This window comes from Cryptotermes secundus, unplaced genomic scaffold (genome assembly GCF_002891405.2).
Source record: "Cryptotermes secundus unplaced genomic scaffold, Csec_1.0 scaffold125, whole genome shotgun sequence".
NCBI lineage: Eukaryota > Metazoa > Arthropoda > Insecta > Blattodea > Kalotermitidae > Cryptotermes > Cryptotermes secundus.
Genome location: NW_019720162.1, coordinates 817450 through 826284, shown reverse-complemented (window position 1 = coordinate 826284; position 8835 = coordinate 817450). Strand labels below are relative to the sequence as shown.

Below are 8835 nucleotides of genomic sequence, written 5' to 3'. Positions count from 1 at the left end.
ATGTATTTACATTACTCAATATGTAAAGAATTTGGAATTGAAGTACCAGACAACTGGTACTCACACGTGCCTAAGTCAGTATGTGAACATGAGGATATAACCGTGTTATGGAACCAAGGCGTACAAACAGACAGAGAGGTTCTGGCAAACAGGCCAGACATAATAATTAAAAACAAGCAAAAGAAAACTTGCATACTTATAGATGTATCAGTACCATCGGATAGGAATGTAGTACAAAAAGAAGCAGAGAAGAAATTAAAATATAAAAATTTAAGCATCGAAATTCAGCGAATGTGGAACATGAAATGTTTTGTGATACCAGTAATTATTGGAGCCACGGGTACAGTCACGAGAGGGTTGAGAAAATATTTGGAACTAATTCCTGGTAAGTACTCCATAGATTCGCTAAAAAAAACAGCTATCCTGGGAACATCACACATACTACGGAAAGTGCTACAGTGCAAAGCTTGAAGCCTGAGTGGTGAAGTGCATCACTGGTTCAAGAAAAGGAATCCCAGGAAAAAAACCTGTGACAAGAGATGATGATAATAATAATAATATTAATTGCGACTAACGTTACCAGATAAATAAAACACTGCGTATCTAAGCGTCTTAGTGAAATTGCCAATGAAAAAAGAAAGTTCATAGCATCCATGAGACACTCGTAATCGTGGCCTGTCATTCCACAGACCCAACTTTCTGGCCTGTGAGTAACACCTGCAGGCATAGCCGTAGCAGTGGTATTCTGACCATGATAACAGTGGTAACACAATAGGTCTGGTTGCCTGAAACCTTGTGTGTCCCTGCCTGATTGACAGATCTTAAGTAGGCATGGAGGGGAAATGTTTTGAATGAAATTAACGCATTTCTTGGATGTCGTGGCCAGAAACGAGCTCTGGTCTTGACCCAATTATACAGCTTACATTATAAGTTTCTACTTGTGCAATTATATATCCAGGCATGAACACTGCTTGCTGTGTTGCGACACCCCCGTGGTGGGGGTCCAAACATAAACAAACCGTCTGTGGCTTGTTAAGCTGCAATGGAGACCGCAAACTGTTATTTCCGTGCAAATGATTCACTCACCCACCAAATCCTTAAGGATTGCGTTCCTTTTGCTTCACGTCTGTACCGAGGAAGGGGAGGGCAGTCGTGGAGGTTCGCCACTGCCGGTAGATTCTGCGCGCTCTTCTCAGCCGCCTGTTCGGCGTAACGGCGGTGGCACCCCCCCGTACCCTCAGGGTGGGCGTGGAGCGCGGGCATATCACTCACTTTACTAGTACGACCTCTGCCTCAGCGCATGGATGGCTGCCTATCCTTACGTGGATGTGTGAGTGCTTTATTATTATTTTTCGGGTGCGATGGTAGTGGAAAGCGTGGTGCTGGTGGGGGATAAGATTACTCCCCTCTCTTCGGATGTACCCCTCCAGTTTGTCCCCCTCGTCACCACCCCCGGTAGCGCTTACTTCTTCAGTAGCTGAAGCTGAGGGGGGGTTTAACATTGATTACCCCAAAGCAATATTTTCCAGACTTCGCAGTCTCAGTGGCGACCGGGCTCGAGGCTGAACCGACGTCCCTCAAGCCTTCACGTCCAACAAAAGTTGTGCCCCAAAGCGATTTGGAGAAAATACTTCCAGCGGCAATTTTTTTTTCTCGGAAAACGAACTTCGTGCCGTTTTGTTTTGTTTTTCGGATGTCTCGTGGAAGTGTATGTGTGTTTGTGTGTTAGGGTAGATACAGACACTTCTTTATTCACCCTGTGACTCGGTAGTTGGAATTCTTAGTGTTTCTTCAAGTTAGTAGCCCCAGGTGGTGGTTCACAAGAAAGAATGTGTTGTTGGCTAGGTCATTGACCCTGAATCAGATGGTGTATGGAGTATGAAAATACGAAGTGGTAACCGAAGGAAATGTGAGCTCATGCACCTTATAAATGTCCTTGCGCTTTCCACTTACCAATTTTTTTATATTTTCCCCCTTAATCAATAACTTCTCTAGTTTCGGACATTTTATCTTATATCGGTGATCAGTTATGCTCCTTACAATGTACGCCCTTTGCTGCAATCTCCCACGAACGTAGGTGGTTTTAACGTTAAATTCTGAAGCCTGACGTCTTAACATAACGTTCCTTTTTACAGAGCAAGCGGACAGAAAGTTGTATGTGTCTTTCGTAGATATTTTAGACGGTTTGACTACGAAATTTCGTTAGTTTGTAAAAATGTAATATTACACTTCTTAAGCCTATTTATATCTACTTAGTTATAATTGCAGCAAACTTTATGTATTTTATGTTTGTGTTAGGCGTTCTTTGGCATTTAAAACCAAGCTTCTGGGAAGGTACTGATTCATTTTAGATTCTAAAGGGTTCTGACGGTGGTGTATAATGCTCAAGAATTACTGGGTTTTTGGACTTTGTCCAATGTCTGGTATTCTAGAAACTATAAAACACACCGTTTCGGAAACGGGATCTGTTTCCGTCCTCAGGTGAATACCTACTCTTTTGGGTCCCTTAGAAAGAGCTTACCTCAATCACAGTGAATTAGGTTAGCTGTTAATAAGGGACCCAAACAGAGTAGGTGTCTTCTTCCTCTTTACCTGAGGACGGAAACGGAACCAGTTGCCGAAACGTTGTATTCTATAGTTTCTAGAATACCTGACATTGGACAAGGTCCAAAAACCCAGTAATTCTGATTCATTTTAATTCCAAACTCAACTATTGGAACGAATTCCTCAATAAACCCTGGCCTACTTGACTTTGTAGTTCAATACTCCACACAATCTGCCTCGTAGAAGGAATGTTTACTTTAGGCAACTTCATAAAATAAAAAAGTTATTTGTCACAAGTTGGTATAAGTAGACTCCATTTTAGTTTACTGGTTCAGGTTCATCTCTTTGTAAATCATACTGAGAATTTTGAAATCTTAGTTGCCGAGCCTGTTTTCTTGTTTCCCTGTTCGTGAGAATTTCACGTGATAACGTTAATTTCTCAAGTCGAATTCCACGGCAATGACTTATAGCGACAATATCGAACTCGCTGTTTCCGAGAAGAATGGGAAACCCCTTATTGGCGCCTTCAGTTTATCACATTATCTAGCCTCTACCTATGGCTCTGAGGCTTGCCCGCCTGACAATTCTTAGACGATTAATTATTTTGCAGTTTATTGGCCTGCCGTGTTGCAACTACAGTCTTGTTACCGTGTCAACATTACTGTTTAGCCCCCGTAAGCGTTGAAAATAACTAAAATTTTAATATAAACTTCACATATTTTGTAGATTATTTTGGAATTGAATTTATTTGAAGGGAATTGGGGAATAATTAAAGTTTTAAGTGTGCGATAACGAAGGAATTTTAATACAGTTTATGCATCTGCTGTGTTCATCTTTTAATAGCGATGAAATTTAGTGTTTTATAAGCTAAAAGAGTTTAACTGAGAAGTTTTGTATAAACCTCTAATAGACACTGGAATTACAGACATTAAAATGGTACTAGAATAATAACATTTTTCTTTTAAGGAATAGGAGTACGCGCCGACAGGAACTGAAAATGAACATGAATTAAACGATAACAACGGGCCCACAAATGTAAGTTAAAAATTTGTGCAGTAATCAGGCCCTCGTCTGCTTGTATGCCCTTCCTTCGACCTTCAGTGCCACCATCTGACCTTGTTCCTTGAGATGGTTCCCGCAGACCCGAAGTTAACGCTTCCTCTGGGAGTTTCGGAGGCAAATAATTTCGTTGGAGAGCTAAGAAACATGCAAATATTCTCTAATATTATAAAAGACGCACGCTACTTTACCCTCGGAAAGTTCTCCACTAAAAAAACAATACACGCTACAATACGACAACACGTAATCTGATAGACGTTCTTGGACGTTTCAGAATAACGTATTGTTTACATTTTCATTGTCAAATAGCGAGCGCAGTCAACTCTCAGGGCCTTCTCTGGTGGCAACAAGTTCGGAGAAGATATCGGCAAACTTCTACCAAAGTACACGGCGTTATACCTCACAGCTTTGAGAGCCTCATGTCCAACAAACGTTAGACTGCGTGCTTTGAGGTTTTAATGCAATTGTAGAGCGAGCAACATCTGTTCTTCCCAAGGGAATGCCTTTGAGTCTTCCCACCTTGCGGAATCTGACGTAGTAGATGGGTAGAAATGTTTCGGACGAACTTGCTGCCTCCTCCTTCACGGCACATGATGAGAACATCAGGTTCTCCTCAAAAGTATTGACGATGTATCATTCAATTCAGGGTCACATCTCAGAAGAGAATAATTTTAATAAAGAAAGTGTTTGACATCACTGTTATATTTTAATGCTGTGTTACTTTTTATTTTTTTCTAGATGCTGAAGGAGATGTTTCAAGAAAGTTTTACGCGGAGGCAAGTAGGACAGTGAGTAAGCAATTTGACATCGGTAATCAGCTTCCTTCATTACGAAAATTGGTGATAGAAGAAATGTACTGCAGACTAACGTGACTGGTGATACAAGGTGACATCCGTGTTTAAACTGGCAGTATCACCAGGGAACCAAGCTGAGTTGCGGAGTTCTTGCAAATAATTCCGACCCTTATTTCGGTGAAACAGTCCGCGACAACTACTGATATTAGAGTGATATTTTCCTTCACCATTATCGTCATCAGTTTTTTAAACGAACGCGAAGACGCCCTGAGTTATTGCTTGTGTTTTTCGAATCGCATCAGTGTATCGGCGTATCGTGTAATATTTAGTTACACTATTATCGAGAGTATAGGCATGTTGCTCCAACACGTGTGACAGTCCACTGCTTTCCGTCAGTAACAACAACATATAACAACAGGCTGTTCCGCAAACTAAGTATATTATTATTAATATCCCAAAGTTACTTTTTAATCGAAGGTGTAAGCAGTGTCACAGATGTTAAGAAACAAAGTTATGTTCAGAAATCTTATATCTGGACCTTCAACTGTGATCTTTATTGTATCAGTGGAAGAAATTATTTAACGAACAGCACTTTCAAGAGAATAAATTCTTGAATTGTATGTAATTATAATTAGTAAAAAGACCGATATCTCTCAACACTTTAAAGCTCAGTGATCTATATAGTTACCGCCTGCATTAATATTATAAAACTCTTGCTTTCTTCTCATAGAATGTAGTTGTGTGTTCCGTATGACTCTCACAATAAACAATGACTGTTTTTCTAGACAGAATTAACCGGTTGGAATTTGTAGCGGGCAAGTAATGTGTTTCCTATGAGGTACGGACTCAATAATTATATTTATTGCATTCTGGCGACAAAGTGTATCTGTGAGTTCGCGTTTACCCCGATAGCATTAACCGTTTGAGCTTTGTAACGAAGAAGTGATGTGTTTCCTGTGAGGTACGGACTGGATTTTTATGTATATTTCGAAGAAATTCGGTCTTTAAAGCGTTAAATTTAGGGGGCAGAAAGTCAGTAAAATTATTGTGCGAAGAAAAATATGTCTGATGTTTCAAGAGTATTCAATAAAGTTTAATGTCGTTTATACAGAATAAGTGTATTGTTTTGGAACAATGAATTATACCGTAACATCATACGAGTGTATTAAATACATATTAACAGTTGTGTTGTAGATACATTTAATTCTATACGTGTGTTACAAGAGGCCTACTAAAACAGGCGACATCCTATCTGTGCTGAAGACAATTCCATAAGAGTCTTGTGGGGGTATGTGTGACTTGGCAACTGAAGGTGTGACTTACGTGTGAAGGCAGCGGTCTGTAGGATTGCATTGTTGCTGCAACTTAGAGGTACGTCCGTCGTCAGTTGTGGAGGGTCCTCAGGCTTCTACCGCCGCCGCCGCGCCGCCTCCCGGGGGTGTCTGTGCAGCCGACATATTTGCTTGTTGGGACTTGGTTCGACACCCAACTGGTCCAGTAACGCGTTCCTTCCACCCTCAGTACTGCAACCACGTTCCGACAGACTGCGCTGCGGATATCAACAGTTGCCCGAGGATGTCGTTCTTGGCTCTGGAATCGAACTCCTGGCAGGTTAGACACTCTTCAACAATTTGGGTAAGGGGAGGGGGAGAGGGAGGTATGCATGCAGTTTGAATTGAGACCCTTGTTCTTGGACATGTTAATAAAGTATGTAGCTTGTATCTGTTAATATTTGTGACGCTACTTCGGCGAAGAAATTAACGCGCCGTTCATTTGTCAGGGTTACGCCACGTCTAATGAACCAGCTAGTGCAGCGTATATTTATTAGTGTTAGTTTGCGTTACTTCCAACGAAATAATTTGCACAGCGATTATTGGTTAGTGTTAGTCATTTGCGATGATCCTATTATCGCAGCGTGAACTGGTTAATATTCCCTGGCGTTAATGTATGCTACTACTGACGGAACGGTTGGCGCCGTGAGCGTTGGTTAGTGTTGGTTACGCCACGTTACGTTCCGATTAATAGTGAATTATTAACTGAATGTTACTCTTATAAAAACTGTATCATGAGGAATCAGAGCTTAAACGGGGTGGAGTCAAGTAGAGAAAATGTACTCCACAGATAAAGTTTATGTTACATGTCTTCCTTCTCAGTTTTTCCTCTTCTTTGTGTTTTTTCCTGGTTTCTTTCGTCTTCTTCCTCTCCTCATTCTTCTGCTTTCCTTTCTGACTTTGGGACGTAAGGTCCCTGAATCTGCCGTATTTTTTTTATTGCTAGTGGGGTGGGACTGAGTTCCTTGTACTGCGGCCACTTCTGGCCTATTGAACCAGCCCCCGATGATAGGTGAGTGTGATTGTGGAGCAGCTGGTGGAATGAAGATTGGCAGGGGAAACCGAAGTACTCGGGGAAAACCTGCCCCAGCGCCACTTTGTCCACCACAAATCCCACTTGACCAGAGTCAAGGATCGAAGTTCTTTAACTTAGAGCTAACAGTAATCTTGAATTATAGTTCAATATTTTATTTATAGAAGATGGTACTTGTAAGATTTGTATATATGACAAACTTTCTAATATATATATATATATATAGGTTGTCCCAGGAGGAATGTACCAGACTTCGGGAGGGTGTTCCTTATGTTAAAGTATGCCGATATAACCTTGTCATTTTCACCTGCTCGACCGTTTAAATATAATCCATTGGTCTTTTTCTATTACATTCAGAATGAAAATCACGATTTCATTAACAATTTCTGATATTTCTTATATTAAATGCTTACCTTACAAAAGGTGGGTCCTTAAGAACATTTCAGTGAGCCCGCTGGTTCCGTAAGAATTCCTTGAGTATCTCGGCTGTTACTAGCTTCTCAAGACTGAATTGTATCCCACTTTACGCCATTAACAGAGACTGTAACGAATATGCCTATATATTAAAATTATAATTGCTTCCTACAGTCATTACTTGTTTAACGCTCGGAATTGTCGCCTGGCAACAATATAGCTAGAGGAATAGGTTTATGCTTCGTCAGGTTAGTACGGTAGGTATTGGAAGGTGTTCGTACAAGAGCAACGCGCGGAATAAAACTATATATATAATTTCCTATTTTTTTTTCCTGTGGCGCTACAGCCCCAATTTGGGCCTAGGCCTACCTCCATGAAACTCTCCGTTTCACTTCGGTTTACTAGATCTTACACATACGGTAGGACTCCTTGGGCGAGTGATCAGCTCGTCGCACGGCCTCTGCCTGTAGACAAACACAGAAAAACGCACACAAAAATCAATGCCCTGAGTGGGATTCGAACACACGATCCCGGCTTCCGAGCGAGCGAAGACAGTGAATGCCTTAGACCGCTCGGCTACCTAACCGGCAATTTCCAAATATAGTTACAGTTAATTTTTCAAGGGCTACTCCAGCCCATTCAGGGCCCTGGCCTCTTGTTCAGTTCCGTAATCATTTTCACAGTCGGTAGGACGCCTTGGACGGGGGATCAGCTCGTCGCAAAGCCTCTGACTTAACACAGGACAACACAAACACAGAATAAACATATACACATACCAAACATCCATGCCCTGAGTGAGATTCGAACCCACGTTCCCAGATTCCGAGCGAACGAAAACAGTCCATGCCTTAGATGGCGCGGCTACTATAACCTGCTGTTAAAAATATTAACATATTTAGAATGAATTACAAAATATTTATAACATATAAGGCCCGGCCTTACAGGCTGTAATATGGGTGAGGTAGCAGCTAAGGCTGCGATTAACTGAAAGCGTTCATCCTGAAGAAAGCATCAAGAGCCGATTGCTTTGCCTGATGGTTTCCTCCCGGAACAGTTCTGTGTAGTGGCGTGTCGCATCGCGGAAGCTCCTGTTCGCTTCAGCGCTCATTTCGTAATTGTCGGCAGTTTCAGATATCATTGCTCATGGCATCATTATTAATGAAACCTGACAATAAAAACGATACATTTCTTTGCATAATTATTTTAAACAGCTGAATATTTTTGTTCAAATTGAAGAAATTCTTTATTTTCTTATAAAAATTGGTCCCAATGTAAAGGGCGCTATAAAGAATCCACATTTAAGTGGATATATCTGCAATTTTATGATGAGTCAAATAATTACATTAAATAACCTCCAAGTTGTTGGAAATTGTAATCGTTTACAAGAGAGTTCAGACCGAATTACTACATTTTATTTCCAGTTCATGACATCTGTTCGTAGTACGAATTAATATTCAAGTACTGGGTGCCACATATGCAATTTTCCGTACACAATAACAGAGCCTTAGTTAATTGTTACAATAAACATTTGCAGCTTTTGTGAGATTTCAGGCGCTTATGGCGGTGACTAGAAATAATATTTTCTTCTATGATATGCATTGTTGCATGCGAAAAAATGTACGAACTTTTTGCCTCCGTGTTCAGGGTAGAAGTGTGAGAC

At 40.9% G+C, this 8835-nt stretch overlaps 1 long non-coding RNA gene across 1 annotated transcript in view; it reads left to right on the top strand.

Moving 5' to 3' along the window:
- Positions 1-6002, top strand: part of LOC111867045 — a 264491-nt gene extending 258489 nt beyond the window's left edge. Inside the window, exon 4 of the long non-coding RNA XR_002843278.2 lies at positions 4342-6002. This is a non-coding gene — a long non-coding RNA (uncharacterized LOC111867045). The remainder of the gene's footprint in view (positions 1-4341) is intronic.
- The last annotated feature ends 2833 nt before the right edge of the window (positions 6003-8835 follow it).